The sequence below is a fragment of the Lutra lutra genome, chromosome 12, assembly GCF_902655055.1.
Source record: "Lutra lutra chromosome 12, mLutLut1.2, whole genome shotgun sequence".
In the NCBI taxonomy this organism is placed as follows: Eukaryota; Metazoa; Chordata; class Mammalia; order Carnivora; family Mustelidae; genus Lutra; species Lutra lutra.
The window spans coordinates 49,432,215-49,455,863 of NC_062289.1; the positions used below are offsets into that span (position 1 = coordinate 49,432,215).

A 23,649-nucleotide genomic window follows, 5' to 3' on the forward strand; every position below is an offset into this window, starting at 1 on the left:
AAATGGAATAACTGACCTGCATTCTTGCTTTCCTCTAGCCTAAACCTCTTCAGATGCATATTAAAATGGTCTCTACCTACCTTATTTTTCTCAGAGGTGGAAAACAGATTCCTCATCCCCAGAAGATCGAAAGAGATACTTGCAACTCCTAAAATCTACTCGTGCAGTCTTTATTTCTTCCTTTGCAATAATAAAATTAAATCAGATGTTTTCAAGTTCTTTGAACCATAGATGATAGACAGATTGATAGATAGACAGATGCAAGCTTTGCGCAGTGGCAGTATCGTAGCCAATGAGGTTTATCCGAGGCGTGATTATTGCTAATAGATAGACAGATGCAGAACTGAAAATAATGGGCCAATAATTGCTTTTTAAATTCCTTTGAGAAGGTTGAAGGAAGACTTCCATTTTTCTCAAGTGAAATTATGATTTAAGCTTTTTCTTTCTGTTTATAACAAATACACTATGGCCAAACTCTAATTAACTTTAGGTAAAGGAGGTCAAGAACAAAAGGGCAGAATTAGCATAAAAGAATCATCAACTCTCACAGAACACAAAGAGTACAATGGATTCTACTATATGATTTTTTTTTTTTGGTGGACATAGTAGCTTAGCAACACATGTTTACTTCCTGTTACAAAAAAAAAAAAAATGGGTCCTATAAAATGAAGAGTTCCTGCATGGTGAATCACCTAAGCAGCTACAGTTTTCCTTTTAAAATTATGTATAGAGCCTTAGGAAATAGAAGATGGTCGCCAGCCATTGTCTTGTAGAAAAAGTTAATGTCAGTAACAGAGTGTATACAGAAATGAAAACACTGCGACAAGTCCACAGAGTTCCAAGCAGAACCATCCCAACGTGAATCAAGGTGCTCCTGGTGCTGGGTTTCAACGCCATGGCCATCTGGCACAACTCAGAAAGCCTACCCAGCAGCGGAAAAGACTGGCTCCCAGAGGCTCATTTCAAGAGGCCACAGTTCATAAAAGAAGCAGGTGAGCCTAGACTTCCCACCCCACACACCCCTCAGCAGCACGCTGCATGCACTGTTTTAAACTCATATTTACTTGTTTAATTTTGGTAAGCTGTACACGACATACCATTTATCATCCTAACCATTTTTAAGTGGAGCTCAGTAATGTTAGGTATGTTCACAGCGTCATGCAGCTGTCACCACCATCCAATGGTAAAACTTTCAACTTGCAAAAGGGAAACCATGCCCATGAAATGCTAATTCCCCATTCTCTCCCCATAGCCCCCGGCAACCACCATTCCACTCTCCTTGCTATGAATCTGACTTCTCTAGGTACCTCCTACAAGTAGAACCATATAGTATCTGTCCTTTTGTGACTGGCTTCTTTCGCTTAGCATACTGGCCTCAAGGTTGACCTCTGTTGTAGCAGGTGTCAGAATTTCCTTCCCTTTTATGCCTGGTTAATAGTCCATGTGTCCTATTTATCCTCTCCTAGCTCTAGAATGTTTGTATGCGGTAAGGGCTGTAAGAGCCTGGTTAGTAATCTGCCTGCTCCTCTCCCCACCATGAGTTGAGCATGGTCTCAGGAGTCTAGCACTAATGGGGCCACAGTGCATCTAGAAGAAAAATCCCTGTACAAAACATTGTAAGACCATAGGTTACACCAGGCATTCTAAACTGGGGTCCACAGCCCCTTAACGAATTCAGGGTTGGGCTCCAAGAAGTTTGGGAGTTTCTTGAAACTTAAACCAAAATTGTATGCCTTTGTCTTTTCCTGGGGGAAAGATTCCTTAGTTTTCATTATCTTTTCAAAGGGGTCTTGACCCCCAAATGTTAAGCATCACTGGTCTCAACTGCATTTCATTCCACGACTTCCTGAAGTACCTCCAACAACGGTCGCTTTCCACTGTGCCCTGAACCCCTAGAGCACCTGCTTGTGGATCCAGCTGTGCGTGGTCTAATTAGTCTCATGGTATGTAAGAAATTTTTCCTGCAATAATGGAAAAAATTAATACTCAAAATACTTTCACTAGGCTCAGTTTCAAACTAATACGGCATGAGAGATAGAAAAGACATACGAAGTATGCTCCCTGATCTGGAGGCACATGAAATCGTGGGAGAGAGGCAGAGCTCGAACACCACTGGTGAACACTGTTAATGACCCCAATGCCACCAGCGGACCACATGGACAGAAGCCAAATAGATGTGCTGCATCAACCTCAGTGGGCCTGAGGAATTTTCATAGGGTCACAGTCTGCTCAAAATCATGCCGCTCCAATGGAGAAAACTCCTGTCATGCTAAGGTCTAGAAAGAGTCTAGCTTCTGATATAACTAGTATGCTTTCACTTCTTCTACAAGGAAAACCACACACCTGACCTCATCTTCCTTCATAACTTGGCCACCAGGAAGCTCAGAGTCGTATGTCTGTCTCAACAATGTTAATTTTGTAAGTCCAAACCATCTCCACATATTTATTTTATTACCCAGCCTTCTTCTCTCTTTCCCCATACTTGACCTTTAATTCATGTCTTCTGTGATCTGGACTCTACTTTGGGGTTGACATTCTTCCTGTGTGATGTGTTTTCTCTGCACACTAACACGATGCTTTGAATGAGACTTGCAACCTGCAGTACAGGCAATAAATGGGAGCTGGGGTGAACCAGGGACGTGATGGATGTCTGCCAGGCTGCCTACTTTCTGCTGCCATCCAGGTAGACTCCTCACCCCTCTCCACCCTGCTCTGCATCTTTCTTCCAGGCTGTGCGTTGGCAGTGGCTATGTCTTCCCGAAGTCCCCAGCTCTTATCTGACAGTGGCGTCCTATACTCGTCACTGGAGCTTTCTTGGGGTTTTAATCACAGGTCCCTCCTCTTGTCACTTCAGTGCTAAGAGTGGGAACAGCTCCCCTTTCTTCTTCTGCCAGCCCCAAGTGCCCCAGCCATCACTGGTTTCTGTGCACAAAGCTTGTGTCTTACGGAGGCAGCTGCCCAGGCACCCACCTCCATTACTCCATCTCAGAGGGAGCTGGGATGGCGGCTGCTCAGTCTATCCGAATGAGTTGGGGTTCTTGCCATCTCTCCCCACACACAGTATGTGCTAGTCACATTGCTTTCTGTGTATTTCTGCGAAAGCACCAGCTCCTTCCTGCCTCTGAATCTTTATACCTTCCTTCCCCTGGTTCCATCTCAGCCTCCTCGATTCCCTTCCTCACACTCACGGCGCTCAGTGGATGCCAGCATTTACCACTGAGCCACCATTCGTTTCTGAGTCTGTCCCCTCTACTGAGTTGTAAGGGCAGGCTTGTGTCTGATTACGTGCTGTGTTCTTAACACCTGGTGTTGAACTTTTAAAAAAAGACTGAATGAAATGAATGCATGAGTGAATACAAAGGCTCTGGCTTTTTCATCAGGCTGGGCTGCCTCTGGGGCTGCATCCTAAGTACTCGCCCACGGGGCTGCCAAGTTGTCCTCCTCCATGGCCCACTGAGCTGGCCAGAACCCAGAGCAGGCCCGGTGCTGCCCAGTCAAGATGCAAGGTGGGATGGGCTGTGTCCATGGAGGGTGCCCAAGGCTGTGTCCATGAAAGGGACTGATGGACGATGAAGGATGTGGAGGGAAGTGAGGGTCACTTGCAGGCACCCTCGTGAGACTCTTAGGCTGGATCCTAAGCTAACTGAAGTCACTCAGGGTCCCAAGAGCATGATGGCACACCAAAAGTGACCTGGGAGAAGGGAATTTGGAAATGAGCGTGGAATAAATAGGAGGGGAAGGTGCTCCAAGGATGGGGTATCTGCTGAGATGGTAGGAGATGGAAGTTAAGCCACGAAAGATGAGGAAAATGACCTCAGCATGTCCCCCAAAACTAACAGCTCCCACTCCTTTTGTCCTCACCCCAAATTGTCCCCTTGCCTCTATGTAGCCATGAGAACCTTAGCAACCGCTCTGAAGTATGAAGCTACAATAACAGGCTGCATTGGGGTGAAGTCAGTGTGTGTCAGTAATGGAGAATATGGCCTGTGGTGCCACAAAACCCTCACTGGGAGTCCTGGTCTGGCCAGGTGGGCCTGGTCAAATGACCCAAACTCTTCAAAATGCAGTTCTCATCTGCAAAGTGGGGACAGCAATGGTACCTACCTCCTAAGGTCTTTGGAGTACTACCTGTCTCTACATGTAGAATGTGCAGCCCACGACCAGGACAGGAGACAAGTTTTACTGGTTTTATTTTATGGCTGTGATTTTATAACCCACCATAGGGAAATCAGCAAAGACACTATGTAAACAAAATCACAGAAGTTCTACTAAATCCAACCATCATACTCCATTTAAGAAGGGGGGTGGGCGGGATCTGACAAGAGCTTAAAATGCTAAATCATAAACACCATATGTAGTGTTTCACTTTTTAATAACGAAAGATTCCAGGTCTTGAATTCCCACCGCCATTGGACCTGGGCACAGTCCTTCTCACACATGATCGCAACTCCTCACAACAAGGTCCAAGTTCAGCCTAATTTCCCCCGCTTTGAAGATGAGGAAACCAAAGGGAGGCTGCTGGGCTCGCTGAAGGCCACACCATTAGAAATGACAGAGAAGAGGGTCGGCCTGAAGGTCTGTGCCTGTCCTCCAGGGTCACGGTGCCTCTTCAAAGCGACCTTTGCAGTGTTTCCAACATTATTTAGATGCAGTTGTTATCAAACACGTGAAACTCAATGGCTATGCCTATTAGGAAACACTTGTGTGTTTATGAAAAGGAATTTGCTGGTTAGTGTAAGTGATGAATTTCGAACCGCTGACCTACGACATCCGTCATGTGTCCCGAAAGGTATTCTGAATTCTTCACTGCAGGTTGAACATCTGTCGTGTTGGCTTCCTCCACCTGCATCAGCCAGGCCTCCACGGCACGAGGGGCACGTTTGAGCCCTCACTGTCGCTGACACGGGGCAATCGGCTGGCCCGGGAGGGTGAGGGAGGGGTGGGGCATCGGGGCTCGCACCCGTCCCCTGGAACATCGCTAAAATTCTTGGCTCCCTGTGTAACGTTTGGACCATTCCTGAGCACCGTCACCCGGCCTGGAGTCCATCCTTGACACGTCCACAGACACTCCAGGAGAGGTGGAGTTGAGCGAGAGAAGTAAAGCCCAGGAACAATTGAGCATAACAGTTTCAGCCCCACACAAGGGCTATTTTGGTATCTTGGCCTGGTACCTAACAAATGAATAGGAATTCTGAGTGGAAACATAGATGTTCATTAGTATGAGAAATCAAGGAAGGGGCGGGCCGCTCATAATAGCCGCTTCTCTCCCAGCTACTCATTCATTTGACCTTGTTCCCTCACAGGACACGGAATATGCTGGAGGACGCTGTGTCCACGCCCAGAGGCCGCTTTCATTTCGCTTGTCCTTAAAACGCCCTACAGGAAAATGGAAGACTAATTGTGATTGCACACAGTTGTTGTTTTTTTTTTTAAGATTTTATTTATTTATTCGACAGAGAGAGATCACAAGTAGACAGAGAAGCAGGCAGAGAGAGAGAGAGGGAAGCAGGCTCCCCACTGAGCAGAGAGCCCGACACGGGACTCGATTCCAGGACCCCAAGATCACCACCCGAGCCGAAGGCAGTGGCCCAACCCACTGAGCCACCCAGGCGCCCCAATGGCACACAGTTTAAGGCCTACAAAATACCCCCACGTATTGGGAGTTGCGTGCTCTCCGAAGCAAACCAGAGAGGTCAACGGAGCTGAGGCACAGAGGTTAAGTCAATTAGCCAGCATCCTGGAACTGGTGAATTCGCCCTCCAGTCCAAGATCCAGTTGGCCGAACCCAAGTGCAGTGTGCTTTTATTGACATCTATCTATCTATCTATCTAGATATCGATAACAGCTATTTTTTAATCACAGCCACCAGTGCCAGAAGCAAAACAGCACAGGGAAAATTTTGGAAGATACTAGGACAGGGTGCAGAGCAAGGCGGACTCAAAGACCCCAAGAAGCAGCCCTCCAAATGGCCATTTTCCTTGGCCACCTGTGCCTGCCCACCCGGCCCACTGCTGTGGCCTTTGCCCCTTTCTGTCATCTCTTTGCAGGAGCCACAGGCTGCAGCGAGGGTCCCCTTGTATCATTCCGAACCACAAAGAAACAGGAACAGAGCATGGTGACCCGTCCTCAGTACCACAACATGGCCCCATCCCAGCTCCACGTGGTCCCAGAGAGCCACATCCTGCTGGCCCCATGAGGCCGACCCAGGCCAAAATGCAAAACGCCGTGGATTTGTCATCGACTAGCTTCTCACCCAAGGAGGCAAATGTCGCTTTCCCCGGCTGACCGAAGAGCAGACTGAGGCTTGGGTATAGGAACACCGACAGAGCCCAAGTCACACGGCTGGCTCACGGCAGAGCTGGGAACTCTGACCCAAGAAAGGTTGCCCTTTCCTTATCTCCAGCTATCACACCGGCACACTGCAGGCCCAGTGCAAGGGAATGGAGGCCTCGAGGCACTGCAGAGGCGTGGTGGATGGGCCTGGGAAAGGGGCCCAGCTTTCCTGGCTTCCAATCTGGGATGCCTGCCATGGGACCATGCCACTCTCCCCCGACAAAACAGTCTGGACGTGGACAGTGGCTCCCACTGAAACAAGGCAGTCAGGTGTAGGGGTATTTTCCAGATAAATATTAGGGAAAAGGAAGGGGGAAAAAAAAGAGAAAAAGTTCAGGTTAATGCAGAGATCTATGGCCCAAAATACCAAAAGGGAAAGTACGGTAATTCACAGAGCACTTAAAAAGAAAACAAAGGAGGGAAAATTGAAACAAAAGCTATCTCATTGACAATCTGCCATTTCCTTTCTTTCCAGTTGCTTTTTTTCCCTCTTGGGAAACTGGCATCTGTCTCTCCCATCACCAGGCACATAACATGTAAAGACACGGGCCTGAATCACCAGGTCTAGTGAGGCATTAACAGAATGTGACTGCAGAGCCCAGACCTCCTCCAGCCCCCGCAGTACCCCAGACTGCTCTGTCCACGGCCAGGCCGGGGGTGTCCCACCTGCCCTGGGAGTGGTTTATTGACACTGAGTGATTTAGACAAGGCCACAGGTTTCAAAACAGGCCCCTTTCCTGAATTTTATTGCCTGGTTCCATATTGTTTGACTAAAAATAATTAACTTTCCACAATATTACTTACACCAAGCTTTCCTTTAGCAAAAGCAAGGTTGAAATGAGAGCTGAGAGCTTAGCATGAAACGAACACGTAAGTAAATGATCCCAAAAGAAGAAAAATCCACCATGGGTTATTTACCTTTTCTAAAGTGCGAAAGAGAACTACAAAACTTTCCTGAGATTGACAAACAAGCGAGCACTTGACAGGTGTCTTGCGACAAGGCAAAGGGACGCAGGTGATTCTTGGTTTTCCTTCCCAACGACTGTGGCTAAAATAGACACACCCTCCCAGCTTGGGCTGTTTCATTTCTTCTGTTCTCACACCAACAGTTGGTGTGGTAGGCAGGATTTCTAGGAATGGCCCCCAAGATTCCACAGCCTGATGCCAGAGCCTGGGAACATGACAAAATATCATATCGTGTTATGTTATGTGGCAGAGTGGACCTTAAAAAGGGGAGATCATCCAGGTGGGTCCATGTGGCCACATGGGCCCAAGAAAGCAGAGAATGTTCTCTAGCTAGTGGCAAAGAGGAAGCAGAAACGAGACAGGGACTGAAGCATGAGAAGGACCCAGTATACCACCGCTGGCTTGAAGATGAAGGAGACCGCATGAGAAGGAAAGCGGGAAGCCTCTAGTTGCAGAGAATGGCTGAGCTGACAGTCAGCAAGAAAACAGGACCTCAGTCCTCCAGCCGTAGGGAACTGGATCCTGCCAACAACCTTAGAAGGTTAAGCTTAGAGGCAGAATCTCCTGGCGAGCCTCCAGAAAGGAGCCCAGCCAGCGGACATCTCAGCTTGAGCAAAGCCCAGTGGAGCCCACCTGTACTCATGACCAAGGGAACTGTGGCATAGTAAATAGGTTTTGTTTTCATCCATTAGTTTTTGTTCCCTTGTTAGAGCAGTGATAGAAAACTTATACAGGGGGGAGATACAGAGAAAAAAGAAAAAAATCAGGGCAGCACAGTGGAGAGGAAAGAGCAAGGATGAGATTTTAGGCTAGGAATCTCCAAATGGCCGCTCCCCGCCATTTCAAGTTCTGATCTGGTCAACCCAGATCATCAGAGAGCCAACAAGGAACTAGAGAAGTCTCTTCTGAGCCATAAAAAGAAGGTTATTGTTGTTGTTGTTGTTGTTTCTGTTCCAAACAGTGAGTTTTTCTACTGACCACTGGCTGCCTGATTTTTATCAGCCAGGAAGCTCTGCTAGGTGTGACATGAGGTCAGTTAGGGCTGCGTGGAACAGCCCCAAAGCATGGGCTCCTGGCAGGGAATGGAGAGTGCGTGGGGCAATGATGGGAGCCACCCACCTCCAGAAACCTCTCCCCTGGTTTCCTGTCCCCCCCTGCCTCTAGCTCCTCTCAATTTAGTCCACAAATGCTTCCCTTTCTCCATTAATTTTCTTCCTTGTCACAATCTTGGGCAGATACGATTTGTTTTCCCAGAGGCAGTCACAAGAGTCACAAAATAAATATTTGGGGGAAAAGTAATTTTTGAAGTGTACACTGTTCCTCCTCAAAGCCCATCTTTACCTTGATGTTGAATCAGTCTGAAGTAAAACTGAAGCAAAGGAGGAGGGTGGGCAGTCTCGGGAGCCTCCCAAAATCTAAAATTTCAGATTCACTCTCCTACAGTTCATCCAAGGGCTCTTACCTGCTGAGGTCGGCCAAGGACTTAACCTATCCCCTCACATTGACTCAAGCTCTCATTTCACTCCAACCAACATTTATTGAGGGTCTTCTGCATGTGCTGGGCACAGGTACTAATGGAATTCACTCACAGCATAGAATCCAGGCACAAATAATGCAAACACCATCTCCTGAATTGGGACTCTGGCAAGAAGGTTACAGAGATGGGTGGCCTCAGGGTAACCGAGCAGCAAAGCCACTACACAGGGATGCCTGGGTGGCTCAGTTGGTTAAGTGGCTGTCTTCGACTCAGGTCATGATCCCAGCATCCCGGGATCGAGTCCCACATCAAGCTCCTTGCTCAGCAGGGAGCCTGCTTCTCCCTCTGCCTCTGCTGCCTCTCTGCCTGCCTATGCTCGCTCGTGCTCTCTCTCTCTCTCTCTGACAAATAAATAAATAAAATCTTAAAGAAAAAAAAAGCCACTGCACAGGAGGCAGGCTCCAGTGGATCCCAGCATGCCCATTGGCTCCACAAATCCTACTGGAGCCTTCTCTCTGAACAGGCATGAGGCTGTGGGCCACAACAGTAACTTCCTCCAGAAGTTTATAGCCTGGTGGGGGGCAGCGCTGGTCCACAAAGGTGGCCTTGGAGAAATGAAAAGCTGCTTATTTAAAGATCCAGCCAAATAAAAGAATAAGCCTTTCTTTTAACTAAACTCTTTTGGAGACTGATCCAAAAACAGAAGAGAATGTTTTTTCTATTTCTAGCTCACTCATGTCTCTCCTTCCACCTTCCGGCTCATTGGTGTGACCTCCCAAGACAGCCGACTCAGTGTGTAGACTGACATATTGCCATCTTTTGCTGGTATTGGGGAAACAGAATTGGGGAAACTGGAATTACAGTCCCAGCAAAGGGACTAGTGTGACAGCGATCCTGCCCCCACCACCACTGCCTACTGCTCAGCTAATTCACCTGAGGCAGTCAGGCCATCACTGTTGAGCTTAGAAACTGCTTTTATGTTTTTTTAAAAATTTATTATTATTATCATTTTTTATTGAGAGAGCACACGAGCACATGCACATGAGGGGCAGAGGGTAGGGGTGAGGAGGGGCAGAGGGAGAGGAAAAGAATCTTAAACAGACTCTGCACTGAGCATGGAGCCTGAGGCGGGGCTTGATCTCACAATCCTGTGGTCATGAGCTTTGCCGAAATCAAGAATCAGACGCTTAACTGACTGAGCCATGCAGGTGTGCCCCGGAAACCGCCACCCCCCACTGCCCACCGGAAATTGCTTTTTAATGATGAATTGTTACCTAAGTCTCCAGAAATCAAATCTATACAAGTGTTGTTTTCAGAGGGTCTCTTTCCACAGTAGCTCTTTCCTTCCCAGCTTGTTTACAACATGGGGATGATATTCCAGATCTTTCTGCAGGGATGCTAACAAGGATGAGAAGTATTAATATAAAGCACCAGCACACTGGCTGAAACACAGCAGGCAACCACGATACAACATATTCTGCTGTGATTCATCAGTTGTGATCATTCCTGACTGCCTTCTGAGCATCTGAATCTAGGTGTCCCAAAGGGTCCTCAAACTCAGCATGTCTAAAACTAAACTTGCAAACGACACCCCGAGATCTGTCCTCCATCTGCTGCATTCTGCTTCTGCTTAATAACACTACCCCTGCACACAACCACCCAAGCTATGATGCTCTGTACCCGCCCCCCGCCATGCTTGCTTTCTCCTCACTCCAAAAAGGACTGGTTATAAGGTCCTGACCCCTCTGTCTCCTAAAGGTGTCCTGAATCCATTTCACTCACACTCTATGAGTCTGAGACATTGTAATTTTCTGCCCAGAGAACAGCAAAAGCCACATAGCTTATCTTTCTCTATTTCTACTCCACTACAAACGATCTTCTTTATCACCTCCTACAACTTAAATCGGATCATGATGCTGTCTTCACTAAAGCCCTTCCGTGATTTTCCACTGGGGACTAAAAAGTGCCCAGCTCCTTGGTACCCACAAAACGCCCGTGGCAGTCTAGCCCCTTCCTACTCTTCCAGCCTCATCTGCTGTCACCTCCCACCGTGACCTACGTCCAGCCACACCAACCTTTTGGCTATTCTTCCTCCGTGCCTCTCCTTTTCTTTCCTCCATGCTTTCCCATACTTCCTCACTTGGAAATTTTGCCTCTCAAGGGCTGACTCAAATATTCCCCCAATTTGAAGCCTTCAGATATCTGGATGTCAGATAATGTGGGTCAAAATTAACTCTCATTTCCTCTATTCATATAGCATTTTCTAACAGCTTAATTGAGATATAATTCACATGTCCTAAATTCACCTATCTACAGTGTACAGCTCAGTGGTTTTTCAGTATTTCACAGAGTTGTACAGCTCTCCCCACAATCTAATTTGAAAATGCTTCCATTATCCTAAAATAAGCCTTCATACCCATCAGCAGTCACTCCTCTGCCCTCGTCCCCAGGCAACCCTAATCTACCTACTGTCTCTATAGACTTGCCAACTATGGGTAGTTCATACACGCAGAATCCTACAATGTGTGGGAGCATACAGTGTCTTTCGTGACTGGCTTCTTTACCTGAGCATAACGTGTTTAAGGTTTTTTCATTTTTCTACAAGTGTCACTTCTTCATTTAATTGCTTTAAACTTAAATTTAGTTGCTACATAGTATTTCATTGTGTGGACAGACCACATTGCATTCATCCATCCGTCAGGTGATGGACACTGCGTTGTTCCCCCTTTATGACTACTATGAGTAATGTTGCTGTGAATGTTTGCATACAAGCTTATGTACTCCCTAACATTTTACACACAATTCCATTCTAACACCGCCTGTGTTGTCTTATAATTATTTTTATACTTCTCTCCATCAAATTATAAAACCTTCTAGGATCTTATCTCTCTCAGAAACTGCCCTGTCCCAAGAAAATCTGACAAGTGGCTGAATGAATGGAGCTAAGTACAAGTGGCCACCCTTCTCTGACGAGACTTCATTTTTTTTAGAGAACTTCTAGGTTTTACAGAGGATATCCTTTAAAGCAAGGTAGAACGTGCATAGTTGTATTTATTTTCAAGTAAAGAAAAGAGAAGTCCTGGCAATACGGTGGGAGGGCAGTGGCAAAGTAGGAAGAGAATAACCCTGAACTGAATGAACATTAAATAAGTGACCTCAGCAACACTTTCCGTACACAGACATGTGGACCCTGTGTCTGCTTCGCATGTCTTTTGTAAGATCATCTCATTTAACAACATGAGGCTGGCAGGAAAGGATGCTTTGTAAGTGTGCCTGGGTCAGCGCCCACTCCTCAGCCGACCCCCGGGAAACCCACGCCACTCCTGCCCACATGGAGGACACTGAGCATGGCTCAGAGCCATGCAGTGGGAAAGAGCCAGGCCGGCCAGGATCCCAGCTCTTCTCTCCCCACATCCACCACTTTCCTTAGGTCACACCGGCTCCCAGTTCAGTTTCAAGACCCACATTCATCTAATCCCGTAATTTTTCATCCCTTGAGGGGCATGGGACATCACTACAAGCAAGAAGTCACTACAGACCACACCTTCCTGGTGCCCACACAGCAAGGCTGCAGGATGGCCTGTCTGGAAGTAGAGACAGAAGGGCCATCCCCAGACACTGAGGACGAGTACTGGTGGCTGGAGGGGCACTTGATGGAGGGATCCCCTCTCTGAATTTTCCTGCTGAATCATCTGGACACATCGTAAACACCCATGGGTTTATATCCAGATTGGCCTAGAGGTCCCCCCCACGGATGAGGATGCATCAGAAATGCCAAAGCACATTCAAGGACGAGAGCGGGCATCCAGCTGGCACGACGCAGAGCCCCTCCCGGCCGCCCCAGCCTCTGAGAGCCTCCCCAGAGCTGACCCCAAGCGCCGGGACACAGGATAGCGTGGCCTCACTAGGCACCTCCAGTGGCCCCAGGAAGCAGTTCAGGAGCTCAGGAAGTGCAGACCCTAAAATAACCAATTCAGAGGTGGGTGCTATTTCTAAAAAGTACAGCTTGTTCTGTTTCGAGTGCCAGGGATTATGTCACGTTATCTGTTCCCATCACAAGGGATGCTTCTCTGGCCTTCAGAGCCGCCAACGCCTCCTTCTCTCAGTGGTTGCTGCATACACTGAGGCCAGGAATACAAAGCAGGTGAAAGGTAGAGGAGTTTCACCTGAGATCCCAAGTGAAGGATATCTGAAAACATTTAATCAAGAGAACAGGCATTCCAAGTTGACGTGTCTGCTGTGTGGGAGAAGGTGCCGAAACACTGAAACTCACAGGACTCCCGAGTGACCTGAAAGGGTGGAGGACAGAAGCTCGTTCCCCAGCAAGGAGAGCAGCTCCTTTACCCTGAAGCATGTGACAAGTGACATCAAGGGAGGGGAAGTGGCAAAGCCTTTGGCCGCTGGACCCGAAGGAAGGGTGCAGTGTCTGACCTCAGCTTCCCGTAAAGGGTGGCGAACGGATGGGACCCAACACTGCCAAGAGGTTAAGAACCATCTAAAAGCTCAGGCTGCCTGGCTTTGGATCCTAATTCTGCCGCTTCCTAATACTGTGCCTTGGGCAGGACACCCAAACCATCCTTCTGCTCCTCCGGAAAGAGGTCAATGTTCATATCCAGAATGTAGAATTGTCACAGGGACAAAATGAATCAATATTAACACTTTAAGCCTTTTTTAAAGGGCTGACACAGAAAAAGTATGGGTGTTTTAACATAAATTTAGAAGTCAGACTGCCATCCTGACTCCAGAAGGATTTTCATCTAACCATCACATGCTGCAGCATTTCTGTGCTGATAAAGCCCCAGATCTGAAATCTATTCAGGAATCGACTCTTCAAAGACCAGGGGACTAAAGATGTGGTGAGTGAGGCAGACTTTTCAATGTTTTTTGAAAAATGTGAATAAAACAATGGCAGAGGCTGACCCTGTCAACAGAGGTTAGGTCATTTACTCAGACCCTTCCTTTCTCACTGTCAAAAGGTAAAAGAATGCCTGTGGTTTGGGGAACTCTTCTAAAAGAAAGCTTGGGGGGTGCCTGGGTGGCTCAGTCATCAAGCATCTGCCTTCAGTTCCGGTCCTGGGATCAAGCCCCGCATCGGGCTCTCTGCTCAGCAGGAAGGCAGTTTCTCCCTCTCCCACTCCCCCTGCTGTGTTTCCTCTTTAACTGTGTCTCTCTCTGTCAAATAAATAAATAAAATCTTTAAAAAATGAAAATAAAAATAAATAGGGGCGCCTGGGTGGCTCAGTGGGTTGGAGCCTCTGCCTTCGGCTCAGGTCATGATCCCTGGGTCCTGGGATCGAGCCCCGCATCGGGCTCTGCTCAGCAGGGAAGCTGCTCCCCCCTCTCTCTCTGCCTACTTGTGATCTCTGTCTCTCAAATAAATAAATACAATCTTTAAAAATAAATAAAATAAAAGTAAGCTTGGAGGATGGGTAGGGGGAGAAAAGAGTCTTTTTTTTTCAATCCCCAAATATTTCAAACTGCCTAATAAAGTTCAGAAATTATTATAATTGTCAGTCTCTGTCTGGAGCAGAAACTATCCTTGTGAGGATGGAAGCCAGGACTAACCTTGGGTCTAAAAATGTTACATGTTCTATAACCTGTTTCAGTGTTGGAGGGGGAAGAATTTTCACTCACTGCAGAATAGAAATTCAGTTTTTCTATTCAGAGACACATTATAAGCCAAATTTCACCTCTGGGCTATGGGATGCACCTGCGAAAACAGACTCTCCCACCCGGACCTGCCAAAGCCGGGAGCATGTGGGGCTGTCACCATCCGTGGAGTGTGGGAGGGGGTGGGGGAGGCTGCAGGCAGGCCTGTGGGTGAGACTCCGCTCCCAAGCTAGGGCCAAGAGTGGCTTCACTGGCACTTAGAAATGAGCCTCAAACACGGCCGTGGTTCTGAACGCACAAGCTGCTGGATGGCCTGCAATCTTCCCGTCCCCCGCCTCTTCTTTATTATTTTGTTTCACAAAGTGTCTGTGGCCACAAGGATTCCCTCCTCAGCATCTACCTGCCACCTGCCTTGGGAAACTTCCCTAGGATTTGAATGTTATCTGTGCTGGGACCCGCCTCTTCCTTATTACCATTTTAAGACATTTAATGAGAGAATCAGGACTATGTGTTTTCCTCAAGAGGTCCATCTCAGAAACATAAAGCCTTACACACATGCAGAGGAAATGCCTGTGGGGCTTCCGGAAATAAAAATGAACAAGAATATTTTAAAATCCTGAAGAAGAAAATAACCTTCAGTTTAAAGTACGTGTGACAAGGCTTTCTTTCCAAATCAGTAAGAACAAAATAAACATTAAATAATATCCTTTCTCTTATTTTATACACACACTCACACACCCACACACCCACACACAATGGGCAGCAATGCATCCCTTTCTATTTTGTTTGTTTTAAGTGTTCTTTCGTGTTTTGAGTGAGGAAGATCCAGGGGTGAACTCCGGGATAAGTTAAGTGCCTCTCGTGGAGGAGAAAGACAACAAGCAGTCTGGGGAACACTGAACAGTGCTCAGTGCTCCTGAGAATAAAGCGGGGAGGCGGTTTTCTGAGAGAATCTTCTCCAGAAACGGAACTTGCCCCAATCCTGAGCTTGGACTTTCCAGAGACCAGATTTGTGAAAAAATTAATTTTTTTTTTAAGATTTCTTTATTTATTTGAGAGAGAGAGCAAGGGGAGGGAGAGAAGGAGGAGGAGAGGTTTAACCCAAGCCGACCCCAAACTCAGCATGGAGCCAGACGTGCGGCTCGATCGCAGTACTCTGAGATCACGACCTGAGCTGAAACCGAGTCAGATGCCTAACCGACTGTGCCATCCATGTACTCCATCCCCCCCAAAATAAATTTCTGTTGATTAAGGCACCCAGTGTGTGGTATTTTGTTATGATAGCCCGAGCAGACTTGAGTTGGGTACCAAGAAAGGGAATACTACTGTAACAAAGACCTAAAAATGTGGAAGCAGCTTTGGAACTGGGTAATGGGTAGAGACTGAGTTTTAATTGCCATGAAGGGATTACCGGCAGAAATGTGGACTTTAAAGGCAGTTCTGACGAGGTCTCAGAAAGAACAGAGGGAAGCTGGAGAGAGAGCCTCCGTCTTCTTAGAGATACATAAGTAATCATGAACAGAATGTTGGCAGAAATAAGGACATCGAAGGTCTTTCTGGTGAGTTCTCACACAGAAATGAGGAACAGGTCTTTGGAAACTAGATCCTTGTCATAAGGTGGCAAGGAACCAGGCTAAATTGTGTTCTAGTGTTTTGTGGGAAGTAGAACTTGCCAGCAATAAAATTAGATATTTGAGGATATTTCTAAGCAAAGTGTTCAAGGAGTGATGTGGTTTTCCCTTATCACTTACAGTAAAATATGAGGAAAAAGAGATAAAGAGAAGAATTTTTTTTTTAAGACTTTGTCAGAGAGAGAGAGAGAACACAAGCAGGGGGAGCAGCAGGGAGAGGGAGAAGCAGGCTCCCCACTGGGCAAGGAGACTGATGTGGGACTTGATCCCAGGACTCTGGGATCATGACCTGAGCTAAAGGCAGATGCTTAATCAACAGAGCCACCCAGGCTTGCCAGTCCCAGAGCTTGTTTTTTGTGGGGGTTTTTTTGTTGTTTCTTTCTTTTTTTGCCTTTTTTTAAGCAAAAAGCAACCAGAACTTAAAGATTTGAAAATCCTCTGCCTATCCATAATGCAAAAAAAAAACTGAGAAGAACACTAGGGTGTGGCTGAAACATCATTTGATAAGGAGATCTGTATGGGTGTGAACCACGAACTTCATCAGCCCCTTCAGAAGAAGCCAGGAAGAGATGGGATTATCCGAGCAGAAACACTGCCAGGACTAGGGAAAGAAATGAAAGGCAAGCTGTTGGACCTCTTGGATTCTATAGGACTTGGATAATACTGCTATTTGGCTGCAAATGCTCACAGGCTTTCTTTAAGAAAAGGGAACAATGATCCCAAAGGTGATTCAGAGATTATTAGGGCCACCCCCATCTCAGTTTCAAAGGGTGGGGCCACCACTGCGGTTTCAACAGGCTAAGCAGCCACCAGCCAGGGCCTTCGGGTAGGACTCCCACCCAGGAGTGGATGGAATAAGAGCAGGAAACTCTCCCTAAGGCCATGGGACAGGCCATGAGGCAGAGCAATGAACCAAACAGGATTATTTTTGTGCCTCAAAATCTAATGGAATTTGCCTTGCTATGTTTTAGTCTTACTTAGGACCTGCCACCTCTTTCAGATTTCTCCCATTTGGGAAGGGAACATCTATCCTATGTTGTCGCACTATTATATGCTGGAAGCACTTAACTCATCTGGTTTCACGGGTGCACAGCTGGAGAGGCCTCAGGATGAATTGTACCTCTAGTTATACCCATACCTGATTTACATGGTATTTAGCTGATAGAGACTTTGGGGGTTATAATGATGTTGGGATGAGTTAAAAATTTGGGGGCTGTTGGGGTAGAATGTATTTTTTGCATATAATAAAGATATGAATTTGGGGGGGGGGGTCAGGGACAGAATACCATGGCCTGAATTGTGTCCCCCCCCTCCAAATTCATGTTGAAGCCCTAACCTTCAATGTGGCTATATTGGAGATGGGCCTTTGGGTGGTAATTCAGGTTGAATGAGGTTCAAGGGTGGGGTCCTCGTCTGATAGGATTAGTGACCTTATAAGAAGAGACACCAGTGTGTTCTCTCCTTCCCACTCCTCCTTCCTTCCTCCTCTTCCTCCCCCTCCTCCCTGTGCCCAAGGGAAAGACCTTGTGAGGACCCAGCTACCATCTACAAGCCAGGGAGAAACATGACCCAACAGCAAACCCTGCGGGAAACTTGATCATCCCTTCCAGCCTCTGGAATGGAGACAATTGCTTTCTGTTCTTTAAGCCATGCTGTCCATGTTATTTTGTTCTGACAGACCAAGCAGACTGAGACAGGCTTGGACACAGGAGCATGCGTTCTAGGTTTGGGGAAAAGTATGGTGGTCAGTGAGGTTTAAGCAGAGTGAGAGCTAGTGAAAGTGGTGGAATTGAGGTCAGAAAGAAAGCAGGAGTCAGACTACATGGGGCTTGGAGGGCTCGTTTGTCATTCCTCAATCTGTGATGAATTGTTAAAATCCACATGTGGGGCTGGGGATATAACAGGGAACAAAATCCTCAGGTATTAGCAAATAAATGTGAATATGGTACACCAATAAATAAGCTATTTAAAGAAAAATTACAGGGCCCCTTGAAGGTTTAGAACAAGGTCACCCAAGCTCGGGGACCAGGGAGGCACCAGAAATGTCCCTGAGAACAAGACATCTCTACTAAGATCTGGGCGTCACTAGGATCTAGTCAGGGAGGCAGAGACGAAGATGTACAGGAGGGAAGAGGATTTCAAGTAGAGGGGAAAGCTCCTGTAAAGAATGTGGGACTCCAGCGATTCCCGGAGCTGAAAGAGAGCAGCAGGACTACGGAGCAGAGCAGAGATTCACGATCAAGGGGCAAGTGGCATAAATCAATCTGGAACAAAGGCTGAGCCAGATCGAATAGGACAGGGTAGACTATGCTTAAAGATTTTTAAACATTAGAGCTGGGGATGCCAGGAGGATTTTAAGTTAGAGAGAGACATCATTTTTCCATATGCATTTTTCACAGCAAATGGATCGTAGGAGCAAACAAAGCCACAAAGCCCTTCTGGGGAGCTCCTGCAGACGGTCCAGATGAGCAGTCCCAGCAGGCGGGTCCGGGGCAGTGGTTATTACATATTCTCTGAAACCACCCACAAGTGCTCTCATGCAATGCGTAAGCCCAAGCACAAAGCAGTGAAATGGATCATAAACATGAAGGCGAGAGCAGAGGTGAAGCAACAGGTCCTAGGTCTGAAAGAGAACCGGACTGGGAATTCAGTGCTGTCAAAGACGACACAGACAGAGTCTCACCAACAGTAACCGAGCCACGCTACCTGCCGGCTCTGAGACCAGATCTGTGACATCTCCAGATCACTGCAGGACCAAAGTTCTGAAAATCCCTAGTGAACCTGGCTCTGACCCGGGGACCTCAGAGAACTGGTGGAGGAAATCTCAAAAACATGCCAAACTAATATTTATTTAATAGAACACAAACTATGTATATTTAGGATACTCAAACAATGGAACAACCTTCATTTTCAAAGTATAAGAGGGGCTGGGTGGCTCAGTCGATTGGGCATCCAACTCTTGGTTTTGGCTCAGGTTATGGTCTCAGGACCGTGGGACTGAATCCCGCATAGGACTCTGCACTCAGTGGGAAGTCTGCTTGAGATTCTCTCTCCCCCTCTGCCCTTCCCTCCCCACACCTGCAGGCTCATGCTCTCTGTCTCTCTAAAATAAATGAATAAATACATAGGTAAAATCTTTTTTTAAAGTATAATTTAAAAAATATAAAAAGTATAATAAATTATGAGACAAAAACAGTAAGAAATGAAATATAAACAACTGTATATAAATAATCAAAGACCTTGGAAATGCAAAGGATAGTCATTTAATACAGCAACAAATAAATGAGATAAGCTCTGGCCTAGACAGAACCAAAGAGAACATAAGGGACAAGGAAATGGTCCTGAGGAATGCAAGGCCTATTCTCTTTAAAACTGTCGAAAGGCAGGACCTTAAAGAAAGGGAAGGACTAAGGAATTGTTCTAGACTGAAGAAGATGGGAGAAAACATGGCACCTAAATTCATCATGTGTTTCTGAATGAGATTCTGGATCACAAACAAAAAGCAGCCACTGATGGGACATTTGGCAAAATCTGAATGGGATTTATGTACCATGGGGCACTGAGTTATCGATGCTGACTTCAGTGTTGAATTGGAAGTTATTGGGGAACTACAAGTGTCGGGGAACTGCATCCCAGAATATTTGCGAGTTATGGGGCATTATGTCTGCAGCTCACTCACAACTAGTTCAGAAAAAGCACTAATGATAACCATTAGGAGGAGTCAGGGATGAGCGATGAGGGTGAAGAGGGTCAAATGCTATAAACTCCTACTTATACAGTTAATAAGTCCCGGTGATACAATGCACAGCACTGTGCCCAGAGTTAACAATACTGTATCGTATGCTGGAGAGTTGCTAAGAAAGTAGATCTTAATAATTTTCTTCACAAGAAAAAAACTGTAACTACACAACATGACAGATGGTAACTTACTGTGGTGATCATTTTACAATATATACACTATGAAGTCATTCTGGTGTACACCTTAAACTAATACAATGTTATGTATCAGTTATATCTCAATAAAACTGAGAAAAATCATCAGGGAGAGAAATGGTGACAGAGCACATGCAGTTAAATATTAATAGGGAAAATAGGGAGATTTGGGATTTCCTTACTATTCTTGCAATTTCTCTGGAATTTTTAAATTACTTCAAAATTAACTATTTATATTGTCCATGAGTGTTATCAGTATATCTGCAAGCAGGAATAGTGGATTCTTCATACCAATATTTCTTTTTTTTTTTCAGTTTTATTTATTTATTTTACAGAGACCACAAGTAGGCAGAGAGAGAGAGAGAAGCAGACTGCCCGCTGAGCAGAGAGCCCGATGCAGAATTCGATCCCAGGACCCTGGGATCATGACCTGAGCCAAAGGCAGAGGCTTTAACCCACTGAGCCACCCAGGTGCCCCATACCAATATTTCTTAATGAAACAAGAAAACACTTGTGTTCCTATCTTAAAACTATTTCTAAAATCCAGAAATAGGACTTCCCTGCCCTAGAAAGAAAGAAGGAAAGAAAGGAAGGAAGAAGGAAGGAAGGTAGGTAGGCAGGCCCAGTTAGGCTTTATCTCAGGAAAAGAAGTAAGGGGGTGCCTGGGTGGCTCAGAGGGTTAAGCCTTTGCCTTCAGCTCGGGTCGTGATCTCAGGGTCCTGGGATCGAGCCCCGCATGGGGCTCTCTGCTCAGCGGGGAGCCTGCTTCCCCCCTCTCTCTCTGCCTGCCTCTCTGCCTACTTGTGATCTCTCTCTGTCAAATAAATAAATAAATAAATAAATAAATAAATATTTTTTAAAAAAGGAAAAGAAGTAAGATTGCTCTCTATGCAGGTCAATAATGAATTGATTTTTTTCAATCTATGCCTGGGAAGGCAAAATCTCTTTAAGGAGTCAGGAAGGTTCACTATCATCTGAAAAGTTAAGATGTGGGGAAACTGCCTAACTGTTCTCAGTTAATTCACTTTTTTGTTTTGTTTTGTTTTGTCTTTAAAAATATTTAGTGTTAGTTCTTTAAATTAGCAATAATATTAAAAGTGAACCTTTATAAAGTGCTTACTGTAGGAATGGAGTGTTCACGTGACTAACATTTCTTGTAGGATTTCAGGGAAAATTAAAGGCAGAGATTTGACATGACAGGAGCTGTTTATTCAACAGCCTCCCTGTGGTTTATGTAGCTGCGTCCGTCCGACTTTGCTGTTGTTTTGCTTCTGTGATAACAGAGAGATGGCGGATGGCACATCTTAAGAGTGACATGGGTAAACGCGAGCACTTCCTGAGGAAGTGACGGGACGGTGGAGAGGCTGGGAAACCAGGTCTAGGAGCGTGAGTTCAAGGAAGTGAAGGTGTTTATACTAGAAAGAGGCGGCTTCCAGGAAACACAAGAACTGCTTTCAAATCCCCAACAAGACCGGGCATGGAAAAGGGATTACATTAGTCTGAGTAGTTCAAAAGGACAAACTCTACCCCATAAATGAGATTCGTATAATGTAAGATCTGGGACCAAAAAAAAAAAGGAAAACGCATCCATGATTCAAGTTACCTGACACAGGGTGGGCTGCTACCCTACAAATACCAGAGCTTTGGAGAAGTGATTCCTTCAATAGGTAAGAAAATTATACCAGATGATCTCATATGGCTATTCCAAGTCTAAACGGCTATCAGGACACCTCTGAAGTCGCAATCACTTTGATTCACTGCACTCACTGTTGAATACTGAACCGCTTACTTCACGGATCAATCTCAGAATTATACCTATGGTGAGGCAGTGTGCATGCACATGATGTTCGTGAGTTTCAAACACATGATAGACTGAATGAGGATGAGAGGCTCGTATTGAATGAATGAGTCATCATTTGGCAAAGAATGGGCCCTTTTATTTTTTTCTAAGATTTTGTTCATTTATTTGATAAAGAGCGCACATATAAGAGCAGGGGGAGGGGCAAAGGGAGAGGGACAGACTCCCTACTGAGCCGGGGGCCCGATGTGGGGCTCCATCCCAGGACCCCGAGATCATGACCTGAGCCGAAGACATGTGCTTAACCAACTGAGCCACCCAGGCACCTGAAGAATGGGCCTTTTTAAAGAAAAAGAACTATGTTTAAAGTCTATAAAATGAGCGTGTGTTCAGCCACATAATATTATATTTCTTGTACATCCCTATTAAACATATATGTTTGAATATATGTTTAAACATACAGGTATGTATGATGTTAAACATACATTCAAATATGTTTAAAATCATCATATCCATTCCTAAGCCTTAGTTCTATTCTCTACTGGGGATTTAAGAACTCTCATGAAAGAGGTACTTTCGAGAAGGCAGGCACTGTTCAGGCAAGAAGACACCCCCGTCCTCAGCCTCAGGAAAACCTGGGCAGGACTGAACCCATCCATGGGGTAGCAATTCTGCTTCAGGTCCAAAGCATAGGTCCCCCATCCCCAACACACACCCACCTTCCACAGGTAGGTAGACATGACCTACATAGAGTAAAGGAGAAAAGCTCAAAGGACCTAAATGTGCCAAGAAGGGACTTTTTTTTTTATGCCTTTATGAGTCAGCAGCAGTTTGAATACATGCTTTGGCTTAACTCATTAGAATGCGCCTCAGCACGTGGCCATTGGTGCCTGAGGGGACAGCAGGATGAGGTTCCCCCAGGGGATGCTGGTCCTCTGAGCACACACGTGTGATAATACTGATAACAACCACACACACATACACACACACACACACACACAGAGGCACGTTAAAGTTGGTGAAATCTGAATAAAACCTGTAACCTGGGGACGCCTGGGTGGCTCAGTTGGTTGGGCAGCTGCCTTCGGCTCAGGTCATGATCCTGGCGTCCTGGGATCGAGTCCCACATCGGGCTCCTTGCTTGGCGGGGAGCCTGCTTCTCCCTCTGCCTCTGCCTGCCATTCTGTCTGCCTGTGCTCGCTCACTCTCCTCTCTCTCTGACAAATAAATAAAATCTTTAAAAAAAAAAAAAAAAAAAAAAAAACCTGTAACCTGGCTAACATTTTTGTACAGGGTCCGTCTCCTGGTCGTGATGTTGTCCTGAAATTATACAACCTGATACGTCTGGGGGACGCTGGGGAAGGTCAAAGAGGGCTTGGTACTATTTGTGCCAGTTCTTAGGAGTCTATAATTACTTAAAAATCAAAAGTACTGGGACACCTGGGTGGCTCATTCGGTTAGGTGTCCCACATCGGGCTCCCTGCTCAGCAGGGAACCTGCCTCTCCCTCTACCTGCTGCTCCCCCTGCTTGTGCTCTCTCTGACAAGGAAAGAAAGAAAAATCTTTCTTAAAAATAAAAATAATAATAAAAACTTAAAGTACAGAACAAAAGGAAGGAGGAAGTGGAAGAGGAGAGGAGAAAGAAGATGACCCTTTGGTCACTTGTTTCAAAGCTAGGGAAGAAGAGGGAAAAATATGAAAGGGATAGGAAGGAAAACCTCATAAAACTGGACGGCCTCTCTCTTGGATCCCTTAGTTGCAAAAAAAAGAAACATCCCTAGCTGGACTTCTTTCTCTAGTCTTGCCTCCTTTAATTCTATCTTTCTCTTGGCCATCTGATTTGCTTCTTTAAAAACCGGACCAAGTCTCTGTCAAGTCTGCCCATCACTAACAGGGCGCCT

At 46.1% G+C, this 23,649-nt stretch overlaps 1 pseudogene; it reads left to right on the forward strand.

The window, feature by feature from the left end:
- Positions 1 to 263: 263 nt before the first annotated feature.
- On the forward strand, positions 264 to 444 carry LOC125082813 (uncharacterized; annotated as a pseudogene).
- Positions 445 to 23,649: the final 23,205 nt, after the last annotated feature.